This window comes from Vipera ursinii (genome assembly GCF_947247035.1).
Source record: "Vipera ursinii genome assembly, chromosome: 1".
NCBI lineage: Eukaryota > Metazoa > Chordata > Lepidosauria > Squamata > Viperidae > Vipera > Vipera ursinii.
The window spans coordinates 119888273-119903950 of record NC_139512.1 but is presented as its reverse complement, the minus strand read 5'-3'; positions in this window follow the sequence as shown (position 1 = coordinate 119903950).

Sequence of the window (15678 nt, the reverse complement as noted above, 5' to 3'; positions counted from 1 at the left end):
CTACCTTAGGTAGGAGTCCTCATACCATCTCAGACAAATAGTTGCCCCATATTTTCTTCCTCACCCCTGTTTAGTAACTGCTTCAGACAGTGACCATTCACAGGTATGAAAATGATGAAAAATCTTGGCAACCAATCCTCAGATGTATGACTTTTGCAAGAAGCTGAAGTAAGTTCATAAGCATCATTGCGGCTTTGTTTAGCAACTACTTGGCTATATGAATGAATTACTGGTCCTACTTGTGGTTGCTAAAGGAGGACCACTTGTACCGTCCACTATTCTGGAATTCTAGAAGGCCCTTAAGACCTATTTCTGATCCCAGATCAGAGGTAGTGTATTAGTTGTGTCTTTATATTGTTATGGCTGCCTTTTAGTGCAGACTGTTTCATTTTGTTCTTGTATTTTTAACTGCTTTAACCGTACATTTTATTGTTGTAAACTGCCCCAAGTTGTCATTGTTTTTAAAATAATAATAGCTGATGATAAATTTAACTATGGAATCTCCTAAAGAAATCTAAATTCAGGTACCAGAAACACTAGGGTAAGACAAGAGTGCCAGCTAATGGAAAAACAACCTGCCTCCAAGCCATAGGTATCCATTAGAAATTGCTGTAACTTTATGATACGTTTATTGGATTTGCACCAAACACATTCCACAATTGATTCAAATTATACAATTGAATCATTTGCATGATGATACCATGATGCTCATGACATCAATTCCCATCTGTCTGGACACCCATGTCCCAGTTCCATAGAGCAGAGGTCCCCCCCCCCAACCTTTTGGGCAGCAGGGACCGGTTATGTGGATTGGAGGGGGAGTGGTTTTGTGTGCTGCCTACATCCTTTGGATGGGGCTTTCCTTGTTTGTGCGGACCGGTTGCTGGCATGCCGCGGCCCAGTTCTGGTCCACGGACCAGGGGTTGGGGACCCCTGCCACACAGCACTGTATCTTGCTAAAGAGAACCTTTGTAAATTGAGATGAGCCACAGCTAAAATGTTGTGAGACACAATGGTTTGTGTAGCATTGACATGAGTTTGGTACAAATAATACAGTAAGTACAGAAAGACTCAAAGTTTCTCTCAGAGGAAACTTTGCTTTAACAATAACCTAGAAAAACTAGAACAGAGTCACATGAGCTTTTTCAATCGCTAAAACTCTCATGCCACAAATGTTAGCCCATCAAATGCCAAGTTCAACTTTCAACGTTTAAACAACAGCATGCGCAACAGGTTTTGCTATCAAGAGTTCTCTCAGACAAATGATAATTGGGAAAGGAGTACTGGAAATTGTGGAGAATTTACACCCTCTAACCTGGATCTAATATCTGGGTGAATTCACAGAGAACTAGTCATATTTTTCAGGACTTCAAAGATTGACTCATTCACCCATCCAATATCCTATAGACCACGGATGGCAAACTCACCACATCACGTGATGTGTCATGACATATCACAACTTTTTTTGCATTGCCGGAGCTGGGGTGGGCGCGGCCTCCATATGATGCAGCCGGCCCATGGGCTGGCAGTTTGACATCCCTGCTATAGACAGTGGGTGAATAAAAGCCTATATAGTATTCATTTGCTTCTTGATTTTCAATTGTCTAATGGGATTAAAGAAGGCAATACAGAAGCAAAAGTAGGATGTTGACCTGGAATTCACACCTTTCAGTTCCAAGAGTATCCACCTCATTAACTTTCTGTTATCTGTCCATGCAAAGGGTGTCTTAAGCTATCTCAGCTATAATAGATGTCACCCTTTATAATTCTCAAAAAGCAATGCTACATTTAAATCAGGAGTGGAGCAGAGGGCAAAGTGCCACTCTTTGAAGGACTCAGAATAGCGGACCAACCCTGAAATCCAATCCATTTCAAGCAGAGAAGTCTTTCATCAGATGCTGGAGACACACACATACATGTTATGCCCACCAGCTTTCATTCCATGGGACATCCTCTGCTGCCACTCAGGATGTCATTTCAGCTGCTTAGATCTCCATGACAACCAAAGACAACCCGGACAAACATCAAAGAGACAGAAATAGGCCATATTGCCATTCATTGCCCAAGCAGAAACCAGTGGGCTCTTTCCTTCTGAAGAAGAGGAAGGCAAGAACGGCAGAATACGAGGGACCTAAATCATATGGCTAGGATTGATGGTGAAGAAGCAGGCCTTCCCTCTTGCTCCAGTCACATAACCTCTGAGTTGTTGTACAAGAGATGCTAAGAACAGTGCAAGCCTTTTTTATGCCATTCCTATAGGAATGTACAGTGATACACAAAGTGCTAAAGATTGGGTGAAAATTGACGGCACAACTGGAAGATGTCTGACTAATAACCTAGTAAACAGGGGGAGAACCAGTTTGAGCTTCTTTCTAACCGTTTCTCTGTTTCTCAGGCTTAAAGCATACTTTCATTTTTTATTTTTGAATATTTTTGCTTCTGCTTATTTTCTCAAGGTCATCTTTGTGGCTCTCTACAGTCAGTTCTCTCTACTGACTTTTCCTAGCAGTGGAAAATTTTATTATGTATCAGATATAATGACAGTTTTTCTCCTTCATCCAGAGAGGCCTTTATTCCAGCAACCTGACCTCTGGTGACCAATATAAGTCAAGAGAAGTTATGTTGGGTTTTAAATTAAATTAAATTGGTGTTGTAACGGCCGCAGGATCTGAAAACTGAGGCACCCAATCTTCACTAGGCCCACTTCCCCATCTCAACTTAGCAATACATGTCAGGTTTTGAATATTAATCCACCACTAGATTGTCTGAGTCCAAGGCAGCCTACCACCTGTGTGGTAGGAGCAAGTAGAAGGGATTATATCAGTGGTGGGATTTAAATACTGTATGTGAACAACCAGTTCTCTGTGTGGATGCCACTTCTGGAAGTTCATTCTGGGCCTGGGCAACAAAAATTTAGCTACCAGTTCTGCTGAAGTGGTGCGAACTGGCTGAATCCCAGCACTGGATTATATCACTGTGTTGGATCCTCTTTATTTTTTTTATTTTTGTTTTAATCCCATTTATATCCCGCCCTTTTCCGAAGACTCAGGGCGGCTTACAATTTAAGCACAAACCAATGTGATTAGCAATAGCCTTCATTCTATGTATATGCCTGCTTATTAGGGCTTTCACACACACCCCAAGTGGCATTATTACAAAGTCAGCTTAATTGCCCCCAACAATCTGGGTCCTCATTTTACCTGCCTCGGAAGGATGGAAGGCTGAGTCAACCTTGAGCCTGGTGGGATGCGAACCTGCACTAATTGCAGGCAGCTGGTGTTACTTAAGGAGGCATTAGCCCACTGCTCCACCAAGGCTCCTTTATCCTGCCATAGTCTCCCACATGGACATAACTGAAACATTTGTGTGTGTCAATATTGCAGATTGAACCTAGGAACTCCTGTGCATGCGAGTTGCTCTACATTTTGAGCTTAGACTATCTTTCTTATGGCCCCATAAAGCTGAGGCTGAAGCTCCCCTAGTGTTCTGGTTAATATTCTTTAAGCTCAGTAGACAATAAAGTTGCCCCTTTCTAATTCTTCATGTGTGAGTTTTTGGATTTTCTCTTCCAGAACTCTTTTCCCAAATTCATTGTTAGATGAGCTAGAGTGTAACAGTATTTGTTGACTAACGATTGTAAATTGAGGATAAGCAACGGTCCTAACCAGGAGAGAAGATGGCAAAACCTCCAGGTTCAGTGTAAGCTTTAATACCCTGCAGAAGAGCGGAAGAGGGAATTATAAATTGTGAGGGATAAGGAGCAGCTATATCAGCCCCAAGTGAGAAAGAAAATTAGCTCTTCCGCAAAGCATTAGAGAATTGATGGTGGCACTGCCGGTAAGATCTATATTATACTGTTTTGAACAGTGGCTTCATTTTATACTTTAGAGTTTTATTGTTTTTAATTGATTTTGTGTACTTATTGTGGAAGTTTTAAATCTGTATCATGGATGTTTTATTATGTAAATTTTTTATTGTTGTGAATCATCAGGAGTCCTTAATAGATTACAGCAGTGCAAAAATGTGATACATAATTAAATAATAAAATGAGCTTCCTTTCTTTATCATTCTTCTGTTGGCCTCAGGGTTATTCCCTGTTTGCTGATGCCTTTTTTTTTTTAGAGAGCGCGGAAGCGTAGTTTGGCTACTTTGCCATAAGCAGGGGAATAGCTGAATAACAAATAAAGGGTACAGAATAATCTTTGCTTTAAATTATGCAAATGTCTCATAATTTTTGCTTTTGGCATTAATAACTGTAAATAATGTTTCTTATTTACTCAGTTATAGATTTATATGCCCCCCTTCGGTGTCTCTTCACAGCTCTCTATATAACCCTTATAATATATTTAAAAATTCTGCAACAAATTATAGTATAATTTTAGTGTTTTAGCTAAACACTACAAAATCCAAAGACTTTATAACTCTAAAAGTCCTAGATGAAAAAAGAACAGGCTCAATCATCTTCCCAAAGGGAAAGGCAGGGCTTTTTTTTCTCATAGAACGCTCAGAACGGAGTTCCGGCACCTTTTTTGGATGGAACCTTATAGGGTAGGCAAGGCGGGTTGTATGACATGTGTGAGTTCCAGCACCTTTTTCTTTTACAAAAAAAGCACTGGGGAAAGGGGTACTTCAACCCCAACAGCTATTTATTCTGTGGGTTCCCCACTGTAGAAAAAAAAAACTGATTTTGTTGCTTATGTTACATTTAACTATGGCCAAGCCTGAGAACCTAAGAGTGTGAGGAGACAGCAGATATTCTTGGTCCTGCATGTAATGGACCTAAGACATGTAAGGTTTTATATACCCAATTGTGGACCTTGAATGGGGCTCAGAGAACAACTAGCCATTTCAACATGGAGACAATATACCACTCACCATCCAGGCTGGCACATTCCAAGCCAGCTTCCTTTTCCAGCCTATCTTCAAAGGCTGACCCATGAAAAGTGCATTTCAGCTGAGATGGAATGCAGTGGAAACACTTGTGGAAAGAGAAGGAGAGATGTTGCTTGGGAAACAATCATACAAGAGACTTAAAGGTAAAGGTAAAAGTAAAGGTTCCCCCGCACATGCGTGCTAGTCGTTTCCGACTCTAGGGGCCGGTGCTCATCTCAGTTTCAAAGCCGAAGAGCCAGCGCTTGTCCAAGGACGTCTCCGTGGTCATGTGGCCAGCATGACTAGACGCCAAAGGCGCATGGAACGCTGTTACCTTCCCACCGGAGTGGTCCCTATTTTTCTACTTGCATTTTTACGTGCTTTCGAACTGCTAGGTTGGCAGAAGCTGGGATGAGTAACAGGTGCTCACTCTGTTATGCGGTACTCGGGATTCGACCCGCCAAACTGCCGACCTTCTGATCGACAAGCTCAGCGTCCTAACCTACTGAGCCACCGCATCCCTTACAAGAGACTTAGGAACCCACAATTGCTTAACAGTCACAGAAAGAAACTGAGAAAGGACCCACCCTAATGGATCAGGCCGTTAAAAGCGGCAGGGGAAAAGTTTGTATTTTCAGGCTTGTGATATTCTGTTAATGCAGCCTTACAATAAAGTAAAATTACTCCAACTAGTTCTGTTCCCTGTCTGGTTCACCTGGGAGGGCTGACATCAGTAAACCAGCCATAAGTTTACCAGTGCATGTTTGAGTGAAATCAGGTCGTTCTCCTCCAGGTAAGCCAATGCTGGTCAACAACTCCTGACATTGTTGTTACGTGATTATCCTGTATCAGTGCTAGATCCAGGAAGATCCCCAGACTATGAAGCTGTTATTTAAGGGGAAGTCAGCCTATCTACTTACCTGAAACCTGAAGTCCAAATCAGCTATCATTCTTGTCCAAATCAGCTTCAACTTGTTCTCTTGCACCCAGTCCTTAGCAATCTGGAAGCATGTGTTTCGTCTTGAAACATCCAATCCTGATCTCACAGAAAGAAATACAAATGAATATCATCAGTGTACAGATAGCAAATAGCTCCAGATCTGTAAATGATCCTTGCCAGCAGCTTTATGTAGACTGTAGGCAACCTATGAGAGAAGAGGGAATCTTGTTAGGGTTCTGGGACCTTGAACTGATGCTTCTCACTATCACCTTCTAACATGATTTATTTTTAATTTATAATTTACCACTTCGTTGCTTGTATACTGAGAGCTTATGCACCGCAGACAAATTATTTTCATAAATAAAGTCTGAAGCCTAAAAAAAAATAATTGAAAACCTAATGACATTCTTGGTGCTGTGTCCTATCAATCATGTCATCATTTTTTGATAAATTGATAGATTAGGAGTGCCATCACTCCCATCAATCATGCCATCATTTTGCTGAACACTTAATGCCCACAGTTTTGTCTTATTAAGTGTGTTATCTTTGATAATATTATTATTTGTTGTTTGCAGGTACATTGAGATTTTATGCACTGGAACCAAATTCCTTGTGTGACTAATCACACTTGGCCAATAAATTATTCCATTCCATTCCATTCCATTCCATTCCATTCCATTCCATTCCATTCCATTCCATTCCATTCCATTCTATTCTATTCTATTCTATTCTATTCTATTCTATTCTATTCTATTCTATTCCATTCCATTCCATTCCATTCCATTATTCTATTCTATTCTATTCTATTCTATTCTATTCTATTCTATTCTATTCTATTCTATTCTATTCTATTCTATTCTATTCTATTCTATTCTATTCTATTCTATTCTATTCCATTCCATTCCATTCCATTCCATTCCATTCCATTCCATTCCATTCCATTCCATTCCATTCTATTCTATTCTATTCTATTCTATTCTATTCTATTCTATTCTATTCTATTCTATTCTATTCTATTCCACTCCTCCACTCCACTCCACTCACTCCACTCCATCCAAAGAGACAAAAATGGAACCACTGCAAAATAGCATATCTTGCTCTCAATTATTTGAGCTGTCCCTATGATCAGTGGTATTAAAAACCACTGAGAGATCCAGAAGTACCAACAGGTTCTTGCTCCTCTGTCTCTCTTTCTTGCTCACCATACTCATCATCCATCAGGATGAACAAGAACTGAACCATCTTCCTGGTTGCCCAGTGTGAGGATGGACCCTCTACCATTTTGGGAGAGCAGGAACAGATAAAATCATGTTCGGCACTGTTGGGAAGGGGACCTGCATCTGAGTTTTCATCAGAAAGTGAAAGTGAAATGGATTTTTCTTTTTTCTGCCAGCATAATGAGAACAGCCTGGTCTCAGAACAGGCTGTTCTTCATTCCTTTCCATGTTATGTCATGTGCCTCCCTACCAATTGGCTTGTTTATGCTCTGTTGGCATGACCCACCCCGTCCTGGATCTTTGCCCTCCATGGCGATTTCATATGGAGCTGCTGGCATTTTCTCCCAAGATTCAGTAGCAGAAAGGTGAAATGCTGACTGTTGTTCTCTTTGTGTGTGTGTGTGTGTGTTTTTTTGTTTTTGTTTTTTAAAAAAAACACACACAGTGAAAGTTCTGCCAAGGTTCCCCTTCTAACCTGATATAGGACTATTGCTGTTGTTTTTACTGGTCATTGAGAGGTATATCCACAGAATGGAAAGCAATTTGCACTTGCTTTCCTGGCATGGATGGGAAGAGAAGGGAAAGGATACAGAGTAATCCAGCAACTGGGGGACATGTTTTCTGGCCAGAACACATAGCCATTACTATGGACAAAAGTGGAGGAAAGATTTGAAATCCAGAAAAGGATTTCATAAATTGGCGTCATTTCCTGTCAGTTTAAGCATGGGAGACAAGTGGCTGAAGGCTGCATGGACAAAAGCCCCACAACTGTCTATCTGCCAAGTCTCCATCTGAAGAGGGTCTAGATAATTCAGTTCCTGAAGCTTCTGTGCCAGTTCCTTTACCATCAGCTTGGCTAAATATAGAATATTGGATACCAGCCTATAGTTGCTCAAATTGGCTGCATCCAAAGCTGCTTTTGAGTGCTGTAAAGTCCTCTCCGTCACCATCTTTTAGCTTGCAGGAAACTCTACCTATCTCAGGGAAATGTTGATAATGTCGCAAATCATTGGCAAGACAGACTTTTTAGAGGCTCTTTTAAGAGAAGCAGGGTAGGATCTAAAAGGCAAATAGGGTACAAATTGATACTTAGCATTGTTCAAAATGCTTGGAAAAGGTGGTTTGCAAAATGCATTATGGTGAACTAAGTACCTAGTTCTGAAGTATTAAAGCAGCAGTATCCTTTGAAAATCTATGAAGCTCCCTTGAAGGATGTCCCTGATCATCTCCATTGACACTCTTTATTGTGTAGTGGGTCCGACGCAAGGAAGAGACGCCAGCCGGTGTGTGAGTTCAGCTCTTTATTGGAGAGGGGTAGCAAACTGAGGAATGAGGGTTACCTGGCCTCCTTAAATACCTAGCCAGGTAAGCTGACAGCCAATGGGGTTGGCCCTAGGTTTCCCGCTGAAACTGGGTTTCCCACCAAAACCGTTCAGGCCAACGCCCCCTGGTGGCTGTTGCTATGCAGGTGCCTGCATACATAACACTCTTTCCATTGATACTAGCAGAGCAAGAAAAAGCTGGGCATGGATACACTGTGCAGACAGTCAGGGACAATCTTCAAAGCAGCTGCGGCATCTTTGCAAAGGATGTGTGTCAAGCGTGGGAAATCAGAAGTCCAGGCAGTTAAAATAAATATATAGGTTTATTGCAAGCTTCCGGTCTCTACAAGAATCTGAACTACTAACAGTCAAAGCAAATTGGAGATAGAGAAGAGTCAATGGAACTCCAGGTGGACTGGACATACATCTTTTGCCAGCATGAAGGGACTTGAGACCGATGATGCATTTGATCTCTCCCTCAGCCACAGCCTGGTCATTTCCTACAAGGTGGTTATTTTAATGCTTGAAAGAAAGATGGTTTATTCATTCTGTGAAACATCTCTTTGGAACGTTTTTAATTTTAACAGACATTATAATGATATGGAATTTTCTGAGCCTGTGATGTATTTCTTTTGTATTCACTGCAATGGGTTTGCTTACATCTATTTATTCAGCAATTCTTCAATGGTGATCCTGAAATAATGGACTTAATGACTGGCCCTTGAAATTTGGGCCATCTCATGATCATGATCCAGACACTCATATGTTCAACTTGCAATTACAACATTGTAGTGAGTCATGTCATGTGATTCTCACTTGTGACCTTCCCTGCAAAGTCGATGGGGAAGCAAGCAGGAAAAGTCACAACTTGCCCCAGTAAATTGTTTTTCTTTTTTTAAAGAGCCCACTGCGGATCCCAGGGATCTAATACTATATTGGAGTTACAATGGCAACTGAGGCTGCTGGGATTGCTGTGCTAAGCATGTAGTCTCTTGACATAGTCCTTTCTAACTGCATTTCTTAGTGACGGCAATCCTGTTTCCAATTACCCTCATAACTCAATGATTACTTGAATCTGATTTCTGAGTCTTGGTCAAGGCATCCAAACCAGTTGAAAATGCCTGGCAATGAGGGATTGGAGGGGAGGATTATCTGGGTGGGTGGTGGTTCTTTGAGGGAATTCCTAGTCTGGCTCTGAATGTCTGTTCAATGACTTGCTGATTTCCAAGTATATCAATCCCAAAGGGAAATTCTTTTTCCGGGACTCTACCGCCCAGGGGTGATTGGCAGCAGCTGCTGCAGCCCTGCCCTGGCAGCTATTTTAAGGCAAAGGCGGAGAAGCTGCCAAAAACAGAACTCTCACCTCCACCATCCACGGCTGTCCCCTATCTGTCACTAGTCCCGAGTAATCTACAGACCCCTACTGGGATCTGAAAAGCTAACTATCCAGAGGGACACTTTAGAATAGTAGTATTTGAAACAAAATGAGGGTGTGGGGGTGGGTGGGTGTCCAGCCTGCTCTATGAAAGTGATAAAATAAGGGACACCTGTTCATCAGGAAGATAAAAGGTATCTGGCAACCTCAGCAGTGAAATGTTCACATACATACAAGACTTGCACACCAGTTTCCAAAACACAGCTATCAACTCACATAGCAACCGACTTCTCTATGCCCTTGATGTCCAACTTTTATTGCTTCTACCACAGACAGTTAAACAAAAATTGCTTCCAGGAATGCCTTCTCCTGCTCCCCCATCCTCCGAAAAGAATCTTCTCTTTTCAGATTATCTTTCCTTGCTTGCTCTTTTCAATTTTTTTATTGCCTCATGGAGAACTTCCCAGCCCAGGGCTAGAAAGATATTTTGGATAACTCATTCATCACCCCTGGACGTTTGCTGACAGTGTTATCAGCTATTCCCAGATTTAATTTGGAAAGAGAAATGTGTGCGGGTTTTGTAAAAAAATTGTCTATCCTTCTCCTGCCTACTTGCCTCCCTGCTCAGTCCCTTCCTTCTCCTGGATTTTTTCATCTCTTTCATCCATCTGAAAGAAGAATATATTCTTTTCTCCCTACCTCAGATGGCACTGGTGAGCACCACATATATGTCTCTGGATATCAAAGTCCCCTCTCCCAATGAAGCAGACAACCTCTTCCACAGGATCCTATCTGAACCAGTCATTGGGACCAAAGTTTCTACAAAAATTTCCTGGGACATCTATTATTTACCTTCATTCACAATGTTTTCTGGTTCAAAATGTGGTTTTCCTGCTGGTAACATTGATTGGTACAGCAGAAATATTTAGAACTGATTGATATCATGGAATCAGCTCTCTTGAAATAACCAGTTAAGTCAGTGAAAATTTTTTTTTAAAATCCCATTTATATCCCACCCTTCTCCGAAGACTCAGGGCGGCTTACAATCTAAAGCACAAATCAATGTGTTTAGCAATAGCCTTCATTCTATGTATATGCCTGCTTATTAGGGCTTCCCCCCTCCCCAAGCGGCATTATTACAAAGTCAGCTTATTGCCCCCAACAATCTGGGTCCTCATTTTACCTATCTTGGAAGGATGGAAGGCTGAGTCAACCTTGAGCCTGGTGGGACGCGAACCTGCACTAATTGCAGGCAGCTGGTGTTACTTAAGGAGGCATTAGCCCACTGCTCCACCAAGGCTCTTTTTTTAATGCTCCTTAAATTTTAATGCTCCTTAAATTCCAGAATACAAGGACTTTATCACATCAGGGAACAGCAACTAATTTTACTAAAACAATATAAGTTATGTGGTCCTGGCAGTGGTGGGATTCAGATATGCGAACAACCGGTTCTCTGTGTGGATGCCGCTTCTGGAAGTCCATTCTGCGCCTGGGTGACAAAAAATTAGCTACCGGTTCTGCCGAAGTGGTGCAAACCGGCTGAATCCCAGCCCCGAGTCCTGGAGGGTGAAAGGTCAGAGAATCTGATCCAGGTGAATTCCAGTAAGAGATAAAATACAACTTTTTCTGAAGATGTGGTCAAAGCGGTTTGCAGACTTAATCAGGATATGCTTGAACCAAGTAGCTGTACGGCACTTCACATCTGGTGGCTTTTGTGGAGCTTCTGGAGTTATAGCAGACAATGCCCAACTGTTGCAGCTTCACTTTCACCAAGGAAGGAGAGGTTGCAGATGCAGTGGGCTCTCAATGATGTGAGCAGCCAGAAGCCAATTTGTTTAGCATTTCACTGAACTCTCTGCCTCTGGCTGTTTTGGGGTGCAAAGGCTGACATTACTTTGGGTTTCATTTAGTGGTGGGTGGGATTCAGCCAGTTCGCACCACTTTGGCAGAACCGGTAGCTAATTTTTTTTTTGCCCAGGCCCAGAATGGACTTCTGGAAGCGGCACCCACACAGAGAACCGGTTGTTCACATTATATCCCACAACTGGTTTCATTTATTTTTTCAACTTGCAACTTCTTAAATGCCCTCTGTTGTGCTAATGGAAAGGGACACTTCTGAGAAGGTCCTGGCAGCCCAGTTGGGTGTTCACCTTTTCTCTCAGCACTGAATACAGGCTCAAGATTCACCAGTACAATATCCAATTTTATTTAATTTTATTTATTGTACTTTTACCCTGCTGCAATCCAATGACCTTCAGCAGCTTACAGGCTTTGTAAACACATTAAAAGATCCACAGGGAATTTTAGGGACCAATCATAACAATGATAATGATAACCACATTCAGTCCTAACTTAAGGACAGAAAAGTTACAACAAAGAGTAAAATAAGAAACAGAAAACTAGATGGTATCATGTTCAGACTCAAGGAGTGGTCCTCCAAAACAACTCAGTTTTTAAAAGTTTGATTTTGGGTCAAACCTTACCATTTTATCTCTTTTCCTCTCTTTTATCAAAGATCAAAATATCAGATCCAATCTCATCCAATCAAGCAAGATAAGATATTCCACACCATCCCAGGTGGCTTATTAAGAGCAGAAGCATTTAATTGGAGCACAGATAATGCAATTCATATAAAAAGGCACACAAAGCAGCCTCAGTTGTTCTATCTGAATATGGAATCTTACCCCTTCTTCCCTCTGCTACTGTTAGCCTAGTAAGGTAGTCTGGACAGGAAGCAGGAACAGATGGACTAATTCCGCTTTACTGTTAGTGTTGTATAGGTAGATTAGCAGGGGAGTGGTTTCCCACCAGCGGGAAATACACAAGCCTGGGTTGGGTGTTGTTTCTTTGGCGGGAGATTCCCGGCCGGGGTTGGCTAGCGTCCAGCGGCTGCTGGACATATATTGAGCCACCCGGACGGGGATCCCCAGTTGTTGTCTCCACGTGTACTAATAAACATCACTGTTGCAATACCTCGCTGTACGTGTCGTTGATCCGGACATAACAAGTGGCGACGAAGGTGGGATCATACGGCGGAACAGCGAAGGAAGAGGCGGAAGCAAGCAACGCGCGAAGCGGGAAATTCAAGTCGCCGTCAACCAAGAGCAACCAATTGCCGCGAACTAAACAGCGAGTATGGCACAAGTCGGATCCCTGAAGGAATTCGACCCAAACTTCCCCGAAGACTGGGAGGAGTACGTCGGCCAGGTCGAAGGATTTATGCTCGTGAATGGCATAACGGACGACCGGAAAAAGGCGGCAGCACTCCTCACCATCAGCGGCACACCGGTTTACCGGGTCGCCGTGGGACTGTGTCAACCGTTGCCGGTGGCCAGCGTATCGTACGCCGACCTACTGGCCAAGCTGAAAGTTCACTTCACCCTGAAACGATCGGAACTGTACTGGAGACGGATATTCGAAAAAAGGAACCAGAAGCCAGGCGAATCGATTACCCAATTCGTGGCTGCCGTGAGAGAAGCTGCCCTGCGCTGCAAGTATGATAACCTAGAGATCCGGATCCGCGATAGGGTGGTCCTGGGGCTGCGAGACGAACAGCTACAAAATAGAATAATCGCAAAGCCCACAGAAAACTTGCAGGAGGTTCTGGACGAGCTTCTCACGTATGAAAATACTGGGAGACACGACCCCCCCCCCACAACAGCAATGGCGCCGCCACAGAGATCAATCAGGAGTGCCATGTGGACGGTGGGGAGGAGGACTACACGTGGGAAGCCGACATCGACGAGATCACCCTGAGGGTTGGAAGAATGCCAGCAAGGACCAACCACCCAGAGGGCACGGACCGATTCAGAAGGCAACAACCACCGCCGCAACAAAGACCTCAGAGGGAGAACTCAAACTGACCGAGAGACCCCGACACTAGATGCGGCAGCTGCGGAGGCGGCCACCCCCGATCAACCTGCAGGTTCCGGAACGCTAAATGTAGGAACTGCGGAAAAACGGGTCATATTCAATCAATCTGCCGCAGCAGACCCCGAGACAACCAACTGCACGATATCGATGCGTGGGCCCCAGGTAAGGTAGCCCCCCGACATAGTGGCAGAGAGACCCCCAGGCCAAAGGCACGACCCTCCAACCGCGGGAAGGGAGCGGGGGTCAACCACCTACTGAGCCCTAAATTAAAAATTGAAGTCCGCTTGCAGGGCATCCCCTGCAAGATGGAAGTGGACTCTGGGGCATCGGTATCCATTATTTCAGACAGTACCTTGGCAGACATCGAAGCTAGGAGTGGGCAGAAAATCCCTCTGAAACAAACACAAATCCGCTTGGCCGACTTCCAAAGATCGCCCATAAACATCAGAGGGAAGGTCACCGTCCCCGTCAGTTACAAGGGTTTTAAGGGCCCCTTAGACCTACTGGTTACCAAGGGTCAGAGGACTAGCCTAGTAGGCCTCAATTGGTTCAGGGCCCTCGGCATTTGGGTGGGGGGAATTAACACTGTACACCACCGAACCCTCAAATCCGTCTGTGATAATTTCGCAGACGTATTTGAGGACTCACTAGGGAAATATAAAGGCCCCCCCATTAACTTTAATTTGGATCCAGAGGTTAAACCCATCAGGCTTAAGGCCCGGCGGGTACCCTTCGCTCTTAAACTAAAAATCGAGGCCGAGCTAGAAAAGTTAGTAGGCCAGGGGGTGCTAGAACCTGTAGAAGGGGGCCCCTGGGAGACACCAATCGTCACTCCCCTTAAACCGAACGGGGATGTGAGGATTTGCACCGATTATAAGGCTACTCTAAACGTAGCAATGAAAAAACATGCTTACCCGGTCCCAACAGTGAAGCAGGTCCTCGCGACGATCCAGGACAGCGCCATCTCTCCCGATATTCCCATATCACACCTCTCCTCCGTGAGCTGCACTGGCTTCCGGTTGCCTTCCGAGTGAAATTCAAGGTGCTAACAATGACATACAAAGCCCTACATGGCATGGGTCCGGACTACCTACGGGAGCACCTTCTGCCAACGTCAACACCCCTCCGTCCTGTGCGCTCCCACAGAGAGGGCCTCCTCAGGGTGCCACCGCTCAAGGAATGTCAGCTGGTGGCCCCCAGGGGGAGGGCATTCTCAGTGGGTGCGCCAGCCCTCTGGAACTGCTTGCCAACTGAAATCCGGATGGCCCCCGACCTCCGCACCTTCCGGCGCGATTTAAAAACTTACCTGTTCCAGCAGTCCGGCCTGGCCTGATAGCTCTTGGGGTCTCAGTTGTTTTTACTATTGTTTTTCACTATTGTTCAATCTGTATACCTACCTTACTCTGTACACCGCCCCGAGTCCCTCGGGAGAAGGGCGGTTTATAAAAACAAACAAACAAATAAATAAATAAATAAATAAATAAATAAATAAATAAATAAATCTTTGCCAAGCTCTACTTGGCGCAGGCGTATTTGCAACTCACTGTTTCTAAGGAAGCCGCCAAGGCTCAAACGATAGTTACCCACAAGGGGGCGTTCCGAGTCCACAGACTGCAATTTGGAATTGCTGCAGCTCCAGGCATCTTCCAAGAAGTGATGGAGAGGACATTAAAGGGCATACTTGGAATATGCCCTTACTTCGATGATGTCCTGATTGCCGGAAAAACTGAAGAAATCCTAGCTGACAGGCTTGAAAAGGTACTGGGGAAATTTAGAGAGGCTGGACTTAAGTTAAAAAGGGAAAAGTGTTTTATTGGAGTAAAATCCACTGAATTTTTAGGATACAGGATAGATGCTCAGGGCATACATCCTACTGAGGAAAAAATAAAAGCAATTAAATTCGCACCAGAACCTAAAAACAAGGCAGAACTCCAAGCATTCTTAGGTCTCATAAATTTCTACCACTCATTCTTGCCACATAAAGCAGCTTTAGCTGAACCCCTACACAGGCTTTTGGATAAAAAGACCCCGTGGCAGTGGCAGGAAAAACACAAACAGAGCTTCCAAACGCTGAAGGAC